This window comes from Macaca fascicularis, chromosome 14 (genome assembly GCF_037993035.2).
Source record: "Macaca fascicularis isolate 582-1 chromosome 14, T2T-MFA8v1.1".
NCBI lineage: Eukaryota > Metazoa > Chordata > Mammalia > Primates > Cercopithecidae > Macaca > Macaca fascicularis.
This window is the reverse complement of record NC_088388.1, coordinates 49,298,005-49,312,898: the sequence shown is the minus strand read 5'-3', so window position 1 is coordinate 49,312,898 and position 14,894 is coordinate 49,298,005. Positions and strand designations below refer to the sequence as shown.

At 35.4% G+C, this 14,894-nt stretch overlaps 1 protein-coding gene across 37 annotated transcripts in view; it reads right to left on the bottom strand.

Annotated features, from left to right (window-relative positions):
* Nucleotides 1–14,894, bottom strand: part of SOX6 (SRY-box transcription factor 6) — a 658,308-nt gene that overhangs the window by 499,775 nt on the left and 143,639 nt on the right. For 10 of the 37 annotated variants that reach the window (XM_045370379.3, XM_074014189.1, XM_074014211.1 and 7 more), the window contains one exon: nt 7,867–7,982. The exons of the other annotated variants lie outside the window; for them this stretch is intronic. The gene's annotated coding sequence lies outside the window, so the exon portion shown is untranslated. The remainder of the gene's footprint in view (nt 1–7,866; nt 7,983–14,894) is intronic. 37 annotated transcript variants of the gene reach the window in all.

The window sequence follows — 14,894 nt, the reverse complement described above, 5'->3', positions numbered from 1 at the left end:
TAAACAAAACCAAAGACAAGAACCACATGATTATCTCAATAGATGCAGAAAAGGCTTTTGACAAAATTCAACAGCCCTTCATGCTAAAAACGCTCAATAAATTCGGTATTGATGGAACGTACCTCAAAATCATAAGAGCTATTTATGACAAACCCACAGCCAATATCATACTGAATGGGCAAAAACTGGAAAAATTCCCTTTGAAAACTGGCACAAGACAGGGATGCCCTCTCTCACCACTCCTATTCAACATAGTGTTGGAAGTTCTGGCTAGGGCAATTAGGCAAGAGAAAGAAATCAAGGGTATTCAGTTAGGAAAAGAAGAAGTCAAATTGTCCCTCTTTGCAGATGACATGATTGTATATTTAGAAAACCCCATTGTCTCAGCCCAAAATCTCCTTAAGCTGATAAGCAACTTCAGCAAAGTCTCAGGATACAAAATTAATGTGCAAAAATCACAAGCATTCTTATACACCAGTAACAGACAAACAGAGAGCCAAATCAGGAATGAACTTCCATTCACAATTGCTTCAAAGAGAATAAAATACCTAGGAATCCAACTTACAAGGGATGTAAAGGACCTCTTCAAGGAGAACTACAAACCACTGCTCAGTGAAATCAAAGAGGACACAAACAAATGGAAGAACATACCATGCTCATGGATAGGAAGAATCAATATCGTGAAAATGGCCATACTGCCCAAGGTAATTTATAGATTCAATGCCATCCCCATCAAGCTACCAATGAGTTTCTTCACAGAATTGGAAAAAACTGCTTTAAAGTTCATATGGAACCAAAAAAGAGCCCGCATCTCCAAGACAATCCTAAGTCAAAAGAACAAAGCTGGAGGCATCACGCTACCTGACTTCAAACTATACTACAAGGCTACAGTAACCAAAACAGCATGGTACTGGTACCAAAACAGAGATATAGACCAATGGAACAGAACAGAGTCCTCAGAAATAATACCACACATCTACAGCCATTTGATCTTTGACAAACCTGACAAAAACAAGAAATGGGGAAAGGATTCCCTATTTAATAAATGGTGCTGGGAAAATTGGCTAACCATAAGTAGAAAGCTGAAACTGGATCCTTTCCTTACTCCTTATACGAAAATTAATTCAAGATGGATTAGAGACTTAAATGTTAGACCTAATACCATAAAAATCCTAGAGGAAAACCTAGGTAGTACCATTCAGGACATAGGCATGGGCAAAGATTTCATGTCTAAAACACCAAAAGCAACAGCAGCAAAAGCCAAAATTGACAAATGGGATCTCATTAAACTAAAGAGCTTCTGCACAGCAAAAGACACTACCATCAGAGTGAACAGGCAACCTACAGAATGGGAGAAAATTTTTGCAATCTACTCATCTGACAAAGGGCTAATATCCAGAACCTACAAAGAACTCAAACAAATTTACAAGAAAAAAACAAACAACCCCATCAAAAAGTGGGCAAAGGACATGAACAGACATTTCTCAAAAGAAGACATTCATACAGCCAACAGACACATGAAAAAATGCTCATCATCACTGGCCATCAGAGAAATGCAAATCAAAACCACAATGAGATACCATCTCACACCAGTTAGAATGGCAATCATTAAAAAGTCAGGAAACAACAGGTGCTGGAGAGGATGTGGAGAAATAGGAACACTTTTACACTGTTGGTGGGATTGTAAGCTAGTTCAACCATTATGGAAAACAGTATGGCGATTCCTCAAGGATCTAGAACTAGATGTACCATATGACCCAGCCATCCCATTACTGGGTATATACCCAAAGGATTATAAATTATGCTGCTATAAAGACACATGCACACGTATGTTTATTGCAGCACTATTCACAATAGCAAAGACTTGGAATCAACCCAAATGTCCCTCAGTGACAGATTGGATTAAGAAAATGTGGCACATATACACCATGGAATACTATGTAGCCATAAAAAAGGATGAGTTTGAGTCCTTTGTAGGGACTTGGATGCAGCTGGAATCCATCATTCTTAGCAAACTATCACAAGAACAGAAAACCAAACACCGCATGTTCTCACTCATAGGTGGGAACTGAACAATGAGATCACTCGGACTCAGGAAGGGGAACATCACACACCGGGGCCTATCATGGGGAGGGGGGAGGGGGGAGGGATTGCATTGGGAGTTATACCTGATGTAAATGACGAGTTGATGGGTGCAGCACAGCAACATGGCACAAGTATACATATGTAACAAAACTGCACATTATGCACATGTACCCTACAACTTAAAGTATAATAATAATAAATAAATTTAAAAAAAAAAAAAAGAACCACAAAAAAAAAAAAAAAAAAAATAATGCAAACTAAAAGACTATGAATCAATCAATATATTTAAAATATTGGACAACCAAAAAGTCCATCTGAAATTACTATACCTACTGGAATAAAATTTTTTCAGAAATATAAAATGAGTTTCCCAAGGACAAATGACTAGGTTTTGTATCAGTAACCTTTTGTTCCTCTTTTTCATATACATATATTTTATCTCCACTCACAAACTGATTATAAACTCCTGAGGACTAATTCTTCCTTTTCTATTTTGAATCCCACCTCATAGAAGATCTCTGAGTTCATATTCTTATAGAGTGAATGAACGAGTGAGTGTTAGTGTTAGTATGAATGATAAGGTAATATGAATGACAAGGATCCCAAACAGGGTCACTTTGAGTTTATTGTGGGTTTTTTTAGTCTATTTTTAAATTTTTATTTCAATAAGTCTTTTCTCACTTATGAATATGTTTTCCTGCACTATTCCCTCATCTTGAAAAGGACAAGTAGAAGAGAGCCTGCATCTTAAGCATAATATTTGCTGCAACTATATCTCCTGTGGACAAGGACAGAATGTGGCAATATAACCAGGGAGTCATAGTCATCACTTTATCTGAGAGAGTTTTAAAAGTAACCAAACTCCATGTGCACCTGTTCTATTCTTCACAGATGCCATGCACTAATCCCTATGTGAGAGCCACCTGATGAAAATGTCATAATCTCAAGTATCTTCACTTTTCTCAGATTCATGGTAGCTAAGTTTTACCTTATGTCTCTGAAATCAACAAGGCCCTGCCTACGCACTTTAGGTCCTAGTCTTAATATCTTTTGTATTTATGTTATGCCTCTAAATCCTCAAGGCAATTATATCTTTAAGGATATCCTCGTTCATTTAAAAATGTATCTTTTGCACAGTCTTCCATGGGAAGAAAAAAAATGTTAATTTTCAATGAGGATCTAATTAATGAGATGGAAATGGACTTGCACATTGACAAGAGATATTTAGTACAATCATTTCCCTCTGACTTTTCAAAAATTCAATACTGTGATGAACAAGAAGAAAGCAATAAGAGTCATTTTGATTCCTTTCCCTTATGCTTCCCATAACATACAGTCTTACCAGTCTTATTCATCACTTGTTTAAATCTTTTACCTTTTACCTGAAATTCTGCAGTAGTCCTCACAAGCTGCTTCTGTAGCTTGTCTTTTTTTTCCCCTCTAATCGACTCTACTAACTATTCACTTAATTAATTTTTCAAAAGTGAAGCTCTTGGCATACTATTGGACTATTTGGTTGCGATGGTCCCCTATGATCTACCAAATGCCTTAGCTTAGCCTTACAGATCACGATGATATGATCACACTAAATTTTCTAGCCTATACATACCTATACCTCAATCCATCTGAACTTATTGTTTCCTATCCCATACTATGTGCTTCCATTCGTCTGCCCCATATTCCCCACACTTGTGCTAGTCCCCTCACTAGCAGGATGCTCATTTCTTCATCTCCTATTCCACTGACAAAATTCCACCCAACTTTTAAAGAATATCAAAAAGTCATTTCTTAATGTACTCCCTCTTAAAGAGATATATCTTAAATTTTTTGAAACTCCTAGAGTAGTATTTTTAACTCTATTAAGGCATTTAACATATTCTGCATAGGAAATTCCATCTCCTCTTCTCTGTGTATCTCCTCTGCAATAATAAATGCAATTTAATTAACATTTTCCTTCTTTGAGCCATGCATTGGTTCACTTAGACACTAGGGACACACAAAAAAAGGAATAAGAGAGTTTAATAATTACGTCTAGACTCTAAGGTTCTTGAGGGCAGGGACTTTGTATAATATATTTGCATTTGTTTCCAATGCAGCATCTAATGCTGTGCTTTGAAAAAAGTCAGTAATTAGTATACACTCGTGGAGCTGAATTAGTTTCCAATAGGTGCAAAGCATTATTCTTGGAAGAAAACATTTACTACCAAAAAAGGATTTGTCTTAACTGGGAAAACAGATAACCACATCTTTAAATAGCTTTCAGAGATCAAGATGGAAATTAGATTAACCACTGGTTATACCATCCAGAATGAAGATCCTAATGGGGTCAGAACACTTTTCACTATGCTATTAACTTCCAAGCAGGCCAGACTGCTTCAAACAATAAATTACCATATGCCTGAAGCTTCAATATTGCAATTTGGTCCAGGCAAAGATAGTTATTCCTTCACATCTGTTTCTGGTACTGTCTTGGGAGTTTATACAGAACACTTTAAGTTGACTTCAAGATTTAAATAAGTATCTATTCAATATATCTGGGAGATAGCCACTTCCTGTTTGACCTAATCACATCCACAGTGTTTACTCTCATCATGCTTATGTTTCCTCCTTTCCTAGAAAGCAGAATGGAAAGGCACAGTAAAGTTTTTTTAAGATGGCATAAGGAATAAAAAGACATGAAAATGGTCAAAAGCATTATGCAAAAACAAAACAATTCCTCTCAATTATATTTATTAATAACATGAAAAAAATTAAGCAGCACAACTGGGGTCACTGCTAAAAGACCAAACCAAGCCCCAGTGCCAGGCACCTGCCAGGCTAAGAGTTCCTTTGGCTGAGCCCAACTCCTCCCACAGTGACACACCCCTCCTCCAGGAAAAAACTCAGCAGGGAAGGCAACAATCACTCTGTCCATTATTGAAAGTCAACTTAGCAGCCCAAGGACCTAAATTAAGGGTCAGTTGCAGAGAATGAGGGAGAGAAGTGCATACTCTTTGAGTAGGAGAAACAGAAACCTAAAATCCAGGCTCTGACATCTGTATTTCTAGAGAGAACTACCACCAAAAGACGGTTGCAATATTCCCAGAGGATGAGAAAAGGATTAGGCAGGGCTTTTTCATGGCATTCAGCCTCAGACTAAGATATAACACTTCTGAGGCCAAATGTCTATGGTGCTCTGAAACAGCTCAAACTATGAAAATTTTATCAGATAAATTTGTAATAGAGAATATTCTAAATGAAATAAAACCCTGCTGGTATACTGGAATGGAACAAATTGGTTTCAAACTCAAATCAACTGTTTAAATTCTAGCTCTGCCTTTCATTCATTCCTTCCTTGTCTTCATATATTTTTTGTTCATTTACTCATTCTTTCAACAAACATTTATTGGGAACATACTATACATCAGGCACTGTGCTAGAAACTCCACATACAAGTTTGAACAAAACAGTCATGGTCTCTTCCCTGACAGAGCTTTTAAACTAGTGTAGAGACTACACATTAACTAAATATACAAATATATGATAATACCAATCATTTTAAGTGATAAGGAGGCAGAAAAGAAATCGGAATTTAGAGAAAATAACTGGGTATTGCAGGGGAGGAAGCTATCTTACAATAGTGTTGAAAGGATTAAAAACAACACATAAGTGCTTAGCACTATATCTAGAACATACAGGTTCTTAACACAAGCAGCAACTGTTTTTTGTTAACTTCTCTGTGCCAAGTATAGACCCTTGACTGTCTATTCTCTCCCATTCCTCCCCCACCACAGAAACTGGGAAGTGTTGGAGCACTGTTAGTTTCTGTTGTGGGAGAGTTGCAGGCTGTTCCCTCTAGATATTTCAAATTGCTTCACAGCTTGCCATTCTAACAGTCTTATGCATAACCATAACTTCAATCAATCCATAACCTTCTTTCAGGCATATCTGAGCTTCATCTTTTGTGTAGTATCCTTGAGATAATTTATAAATGTTATCTTTTTAGTTCAATTGGATATTTATCCCTTTTATCCCTAAGTTAAATTACACGTAACAAATGACCAACAACTACAATTGAGATGAACTCATTATGTATGGAAGAAATGCCAGAGAACACACCTAGGGACATCCCTGATGGTTATAACTGTATGGTTATATAGGATATCTTACTGTAAGAGATCTTTCTAAAAAATGTAAAATTCTCCTTTTAAGATCACGGTTATTTCTCTATCCTGTTCTTAGAGAGCAAATATTCAATAAGCCTTAAAATTTCACAAATCCTAATTCAAGTTCAGTAAACTGCTGGGCCAATAAAGACTATAATTTCTTTCTAATTATCCTATCTTCATCACCCCAAAATAGTAAAACTAATTCCAACAGTTCCTTAGTTTCTTTGATTGCCCAAAGTGGACTAGAGTGCCTTTAGTTTATATAAGAAGCCCAATCAGTACTTTTCAGTTCTTAATCAAAACGGTGACCCTGCATACAATTTAAGATACATGTCTTAGGTACTATCACACAACTCAGCACATAGCATACAGACTAATTAGAAACAATCTCTTTCTAAATGAAAAAAAAGGAAGGACAGAAGAGAAAGGAGAAAGGAAAAGGAAGGGGAAGGGGAAAAGAAGGAGAAAGAAGATTCATTACACTGTAAGTTACTTGTCAGAAAAGTGATTCCAAAGAGATTCCCAACCCCTAAAACTAAAAACATCATATACCACATTATAAACCTAATTCACCTGATTATTTGATCTATCAGATATAAACACGCTTCTTGGTCATAGTTACAATGAATGAGAACTTTCTAAAGGTCTCTGATATACAATATCAGAGTGTAATACATAGATGATTATTTTCATACACATCTATATTAACCTTTACCCAGAGAAAGCAAAATTGTTCTCATTGGTTTTTATCAAGTAGACATACATTTCCTAAAATTCCTAAAGTTGTACTTAGAGGGCACTGAGTTGAAATAAATAAACTTTACATAAATTAGGGGGAAAAAAACTGTAGAACTCCTTTTACATTGGTATTGTCTGATCCAAGCAGTATTTCCACATCTTAAAAAAGTCCTAAAATCCATTTTGTGATTCTACAAAAAATCTCTTATTTCAATCATTTACTGTTTAACTTATCACTCTGCCTTTTTCTCCTCTTCTTAATTACTGCAATGAAGTAGGAGGAACAGATATTTTCTCCATTTGTTCAACCATATTGTCTCAAAAAGCTCCAAGGCCCTCAAAGTTTTCTGACACTCAACTCTCTTGTTTATACCCATATTTTTCATGTCTCCCAGATATTGCCATTTAGTAATCTGTCTTGTGACTACAATTCCAGGGAAAAACTCTAACTAGTCACAGAGTCAACATAATTAGTGGCTTCCACATACTGCCTCTGCCAGGACAAAGCTCAGAATGTTTTAATCCCTTAAAACTGTCAGTCATCCAATGAGCACACACTTACTACTATATCAGATATCAAAATATGTGAGATCAATCTCACCCTTAAAACAATCCATTCTGATTACTGATTCTACAATATATATAATAATGGAAAAATAATACATCTGGATTTCTTCATTTTGTTCAATGAAACATCAGAATACTAGTGGCAGTAATTAAAACTAAGTGATAGGCTTGTCACCAGCCTGCCTTAGCTTTAAGGAAAGAAAGAATCTATATTCTGCCCAATGTAGGCACTTATAGGAGTGGAGACTTAGGTTCCATTAATGCTGTTGCTTAATTATCTATGATGTCAAGATTCAAAAAGGGAAAAATAATTAACTGTAAAACATACCTTTTGTTGTGCTTGTGTGCTCCAAAGGTATAAAATAGCCCAGAGGTGAAATAAAAATAGAAAATCTGCTTTTATTAATGAATTCATTCACTTAAGTTTATATCAAACTGTGTGAGCTGAAAAGAAAGAGAAAGAGCTAACTCCAGTACAGTTTGTATCCAAAGAAAACTCCACCCACATAAACTCTCTAGTAACATAACAAGTTTTAAGTCCTGGGGGTAGAGACCATCTTTTCTTCTCTTGTAAGCACTGTGTCAAGCTTATAGTGCTAAGCAAATAATAATAATAACAAGCATTACATCACATGAACAAACTTTTTTGAATAATTAAACACTAAGAATATTATCTTTTTCCAGTTATCTATGAAAGGAAATTTGGAAATTATTCTTTTTATATTGTCATTGCCTCACGTCTTTGAATACCTCCAGCAATAAATATGTAAGTCATACTCAAAGAGAGAGAGAGAATACACAAAATGCTTTACCTTTTATTGGCAATCTTTAACTCACATTTTTATGCTTTGGAGCTAGCAAAAATTTGGTGAAATTATAATCATTTTTACCAATATTCCAAAACAACATAAAATATGAACTTGAGATAAAACTATAAGCTGAGAGTGACACATTTCATTTATTATTCAATCTTTATAAACTGAATAGTTACTAAAATATTTCTATCTAAAAACCTGAGTAATCAATGACTTCACTTTTTCCTGAATTATAGACAGACTATATTTTACATCTTATAGACCACTGCTATAAAATAAAAGCAAAAATTGACAAATGTGATCTAATTAAAGAACTTCTGTGCAACAAAAGAAACTATTGACAGAGTAAACAGACAATCTACAGTATGGGGGAAGATTTTTGAAAACTATACATCTGATAAAGGTCTAATACCCAACATCTATTAGGAACTTAAACAAAATTACAAGAAAAAAACAACACCATGAAAAAGTGGGCAAAGGACGTGAACAGACACTTCTCAAAAGAAAACGTACATGTGGCCAACAATCATATGAAAAAAAGTTCAACATCACTGATCATTAGAGAAACGCAAACCAAAACCACAATGGGATACCATCTTATATCAGTAAGAATGGCTATTACTAAAAAGTAAAAAAATAACAGATGCTGGTAACATTGTGGAGAAAAAAGGAATGCTTATACACTGTTTGAGGAGTGTAAATTAGTTCAACCATTGTGGAAGACAGTGTGACGATTCCTCAAAGACCTAAAGACAGAAATACCATGCAACCCAGCAACCCCATTACTGGGTATATACCCAAAGGAATGTAAGTCATTCTGTTATAAAGACACATGCATGCATATATTAATTGCAGCACTATTCACAATAGCAAGGACAAGAAATCAACCTAAATGACTATCAATGATAGACTGAATAAATAAAATGTGGTATATACACGCTATGGAATACTATGCAGCCATAAAAAGAATGACATCATGTCCTTTGCAGGACATGGATGGAGCTAGAGGTCATTATTATTGGCAAACTAATGCAGAAACAGAAAACCAAACACCACATATTCTTACTTATAAGTGGGAGCTAAGTGATGAGAACACATGGACACATAGAGGGGAACAACACACACTGGGGCTTATCAGAGGGTGGAAAGTGGGAGAAGGGAGAGGACCAGAAAAACTAACTGATGGGTACTTGGCTTAATACCTGGAGGATGAAATAATCTGTACAAAAAACCCTCATGACACAAGTTTACCTATGTAACAAACCTGCACATGTACCCCCGAACTTAAAAGTTAAAAAAAAAAAAAAAGACATGCTAAAGGTTAAATAACAACAAAAAAGCCAGCTATGCCCAATTAGTGTATTTATTGACACTTCTTCACTTCTTTATATGTGAGACCACCACTAAGCTTAAATAATGGCTTTATTTCCCCTTCTCTATATGCACTTAGTTACTTTCAATATTAATGGAAGCTATGTAAGAATACTGGAAGATGATTTAGCTTCTCTTCTTGGTTAAAAACAAGTTCAGAGAGCAGCTTTTTAGGGAAATATTCAAATTTATTAGCAGCTCTTAGAAAATTGCCCCCCAACCACCACATTGTTTCCAATCTCAAGTTAAAAAGAATTTTTCTCCATCGGGCACTGAATCACTTTAATGTTGACTCTTGAGGAACTCTACTCCACCTTCAAATGTATCCAGTAAATTCAACTTTACTACAGTACTATAAAAATGTGAAAGAACTATAATAACATCTAAAAAAAAGAGCTGTTGGCACTATATTACTTTAGAGAAAACCCTAAACTGAATACTAATGCAAAAATTTAATGATAGTTTGCCTAGTTGCCAAAAGAGTTACAATAATTATTTTGCTATAATGTGTAAGTTGTTTTGAAGGCATCTGAGAATACTAGTGTATAGGATTCAGAGTAAGTCCTCAAAGTGTCATTGTTTTTGTGGGTTTGTTTTTCAGTATCAATAAATCATCAATATACAATCTTCACTGTAACACTGTCCTCTGACTAGAGGATTGCCTTATGAGTTCTGCTTCTTTAATAAGTCAGCTTCCTTGATTGGCATCCAACATGGATCCACCTCACACCAATTCCACTTTACGGTGAATACAGGATTATGAGGTCATGGTAAAACATTCAGACAGAATCAATACAGTTTTACTTCCATTTTCTTTTATAAACTACGACCAAATTTTTAGAGTTGAAAAGTAAACCAAGATCAAATTTAGACATGTTGTTTGAAATTAGCGAAGATGAAACACTTCAGTGCCAGACAAAAGCCCTGATTTTAAGAGTAGGTTTTTGCCTTCCTGAAATGCCTAGCTCAGGCTGTGTATTTTTATGCCTGCAGATATTGGCATGTTTCACATTTAAGATTATGACACACCAACTTATTTTGAAATTTTGAAAATCTTCCACCGTGCATGTTTCAAATGCTTCATGACTATCACTGATAATTGAGCAATTAACTTGAAATTACCAAATGTGCTGTGGTGGCACAATATGTAGTAAGCAACATGAAAGAATAAAGAACAGAGGAACTTGGTACAGTGAAAAAAAAGTAATAAAGTATAAAATAGGCCATAATAATAATAATAGTAACTGAGTAAATTTTAATGGCCCCAGGTCTCAGTGGTTTAATAGTGCCAGTAAAATGGTTTAATGAAACAAGTCCAGAGTATTAACAAACTTTTTAGAGCAGTTTGTTCTGGTGCTACAAAAATGAAGCCTCTTTCTAACCGGCCTTGTGTAATATTCAGGGACTGGTCCAAAAAGTAAGTGCGGGAGTTTCATTAGACAACAAACACAAAACAATTAGGTTAAAAATTCTGACAGATTCTTAAGAAATACAAGCTTGCAAAAAATAGATGTAAGATCTTCCTTTAAATGTAAGACAGACAAAGCAAAAATTCTAGGGTTAAAAATGACCTCAAAAAGTCATCAAGCTATTGTGAACCTATTTGCAAATCAAAAATTAAGACACATGGCTTGACATGAAGACTGAAAGATAAAACTCAGCTATACTGGAAAAACCAGAATTCCTTTTCACTGTTTATTCCATTAATGTCTCTAACATTGCGCTTTTCTGACTAAAACCATAGTGTGACGATAAAGAGTAGCTTTTTTGTCCTTAAATAGAGTCAGTGAAGCAAATTTCATAAACCTAAATCCTACCTTATTTTGGTGGCAGGCCATTTTAAAGGTTTGCAAGAAAAAACAGTAATTTAGAAAGTCAGAGAGGGAAAAAAAGATTCAAAACTACAGCAAATAAAAAGCACTATTAAAAATATTATTTTCTCAAAATTCCATCCATACAGCTCCAAAACACCACTAAGAGATTAAAAATAGGCCAGGCTGTCCTTTCAGGTATAAATTAGAAACAGAAAGTAGACAGGGCAGAAAGAACAAGTATCTAAGGGCCCTAGTATATAAAATTTAAAAGCTTAAAATGTAATGGGTGTACACATACAGATTAGCAAACTCCTTTCAATTAAAGTAGATTTCTGGCCACAGTTCACAAATGTATAGTAGCTGTGTGTATTAATGTAGATACTTCAAATGTCAGTATATCTCTAATTAACATGAGCATACAACTGTAAAACTGAGAAGGCACAATTTTAAATTCCTTACATTCCCAGCATTAATGCTTTCATGGGGCAGCTCCCGTTGTCATGGAAAATGGCATTCAAGCCCTATTTGTGGATTTTCACAGCTCATCTTTTTTATTTACCTGCTCTATGTCAAGATTAGCCTGGAATAATATTTTTTAAAGATAACGCACTTAGACCTACTTGTCCTTAAAATCACAGATGTTCTCACTGAGGGATCTTTGGTCTGGGCTATGCTCAATTTTAAACAGATTTCTTTCCATTTTAAAATGCCACAAAGACATGATTTTGTGATTTTTGTTTGTTTGTTTCCTAAAAATCTATGTAATTCAAAAACTTTCAGCTGAAGCATGACATGTGGCAGTTTTGGAATAGAGGAGTAGGAAAATATCAGGGAGGACCAAACGGTCCAGGAACCTGAGGAAATGAAGTAAGTGGTAAAAACGTCCCTACAATATCCTCCCTGACTTAATCTACCTCAAAATTTCAAAAATATTTATACAGCAACCAAGTGAAGACTGAGATAGTGATCAAAAACAAAAGAGAGCTGAAATTCTCTCTGAAAGGGGACAGCACGGTGTTGTGAAAGGAGCACTAAATTTATACCATGAATTCAAGGTTTGAATCCTGCTACTCTGCAAAAATAAAGACAATTCCTACTCATCCCACAGAGTTTTTGTGAAATTCAGTCAATTAAATGTCTGCAGAATCAAGTGTTATACTATCTTAATATTCTGTTGGTATTATTATTGCCTCAAGCCTAGAGTTAGGCAATAATCACTTTTTGTACCACACAATAAAATCCTTGTCAGAGACCTCAGGAAAAAGATTGCTATTAGAGACCATGAGCCAAGATAGAATTTTTTTACAGGAATTCATTATCAAATTACTAAAAAGATTTGGGTAACCTGAAAAAGCAGGGTAGCTAATAAACTATGTCTGTTTTTCTGTTTGTTTGTTTTTTCTTTAACCCATCATTTACTGCTCTGGTAAAATTAAATGGTCCGAATTACATAATTATTTTTCATTAGAGATTTAAAAAATCAAATGTGAGATAAGAACATGCAAAATAAGGCAATCTTCCACAATGCCTACTTCAGGAAAAGAAAAAAAGGAAGTTTTATTTTTTTAAGGAAAAAAAAAACCACTAGAATAAAATGCAGCTTCTGAAGAGATAGCCATTTTCCTTCCCATTGTTTTCCTCTTCTGGCCTGGGTAGTTGATTTGAGTAGGTAAGATTCCAATCGGTTCTCACACACTCTTGGTGTAGCCCATTCATTATGGATGTGCAAAACAATATCCCATTTTCCTTATCTCATAGACGGGCTTGCACACCTTACTAAGAAACCTTCCTACGGCCATGAGGTATAACTTTCTGCCTTAGATCATGTAGCAAATAAGCAGTTCTAGGACATGAAAATTAAGGTTCATAGAAGAAGTCATTGTCGTTGAACCCATTTGCCTATTCTCAGGCCTGACGAGATAAATATTTCTATCGTTTTAGATGCCTCATCTTTCAGTATAAGTGGTTGGACAGTTTCCATAACAAATGAGAGAAGTAGAAACTCAGGAATTTTGGATGCCATGTTAATTTCATCTGACTTATCTTAGTCATAGTATCATCTGGCTATATTTCTTTAACCAAAAGGTTCTGCAGTCAGGACACGGCCCTAGGAAAACCTGAGATCACTGACCAAAGAAACACCGAAGCCCATGCCCTAAACAAGCATATGTAAATTCTCAAGATCAGAAAATAATTGCTTTAAGCCTGTATGACTAGCATGACATCTGCCTAAGGGGCCAGACAAAATCTGACTAAAAGTTTTTTGTTTTTTTTTGTTTTTGTTTTTGTTTTGAGATGGAGTCTCGCTCTGTCGCCCAGGCTGGAGTGCAGTGGCGCGATCTCGGCTCACTGCAAGCTCCGCCTCCCGGGTTCACTGGGGAGGCTGAGGCCATTCTCCTGCCTCAGCCTCCTGATTAGCTGGGACTACAGGAGCCCGCCACCACGCCCGGCTAATTTTTTTGTATTTTTAGTAGAGACGGGATTTCACTGTGTTAGCCAGGATGGTCTCGATCTCCTGACCTCGTGATCCACCCGCCTCGGCCTCCCAAAGTGCTGGGATTACAGGCGTGAGCCACCGTGCCCGGCCTTTTTTTTTTTTTTAAACGTGGAACTCCAGAAATAACCATACAGAAACTACATCAAGAGTGCTCCTTCTAATTTTAGCCTTTCCCTTTGTTAAATCAAAAGAAAGAGCTCAGCTACTTGGATCACACCATTCAAAGTTAGTCTAAATGTGTCTTTGTGGAGGGAATAAAGTGAAGAATTCAGGAAACAGAGCCTTTGGGTGATAAGAAATGTAAACTATATTTTAATGAAGGCCATCTTGGTTGAAATGCTGGTAATTATATTTGTCACTTTAAAAACTTTACTCATCCTAAAAACTTACTAAAGGGAATGACTAAATAATATAAAAGAAGAGAGAAAGGAGGTAAAAAAGAGACAAAGCAACTAAGATAAGATTTGGACAGCTCAAAATTATTTCCCTTCACTCAGATTTCCAGTAGAATAAGTTCAGTTCCTTAGAATCCTCTGTTTTCACAAAGAGCCCTTCAAAGATACTTTATATTTCTTTCTCCATCTTCTTTGCCTCCTAATCCCTACCACAATACCTTGCATAAATTAAAAGTTTGTTTAATCTAAATGACCCCACAGTTTATATAATTTTGTGCTTTACATAAGACTTACGTCTAAAAATAATAAAATGTAAATTGATGCCGTGTCATAAAATAACAATTTATTATTAAAGCATTAAAATACATAAAATGTATTAAACTATATTAAACATGAATATCTATTTTTTTAAGCTGGTTCAAAATGCCTGTCCTAATCAATACTATTATTAAAAGAAAGGTAAA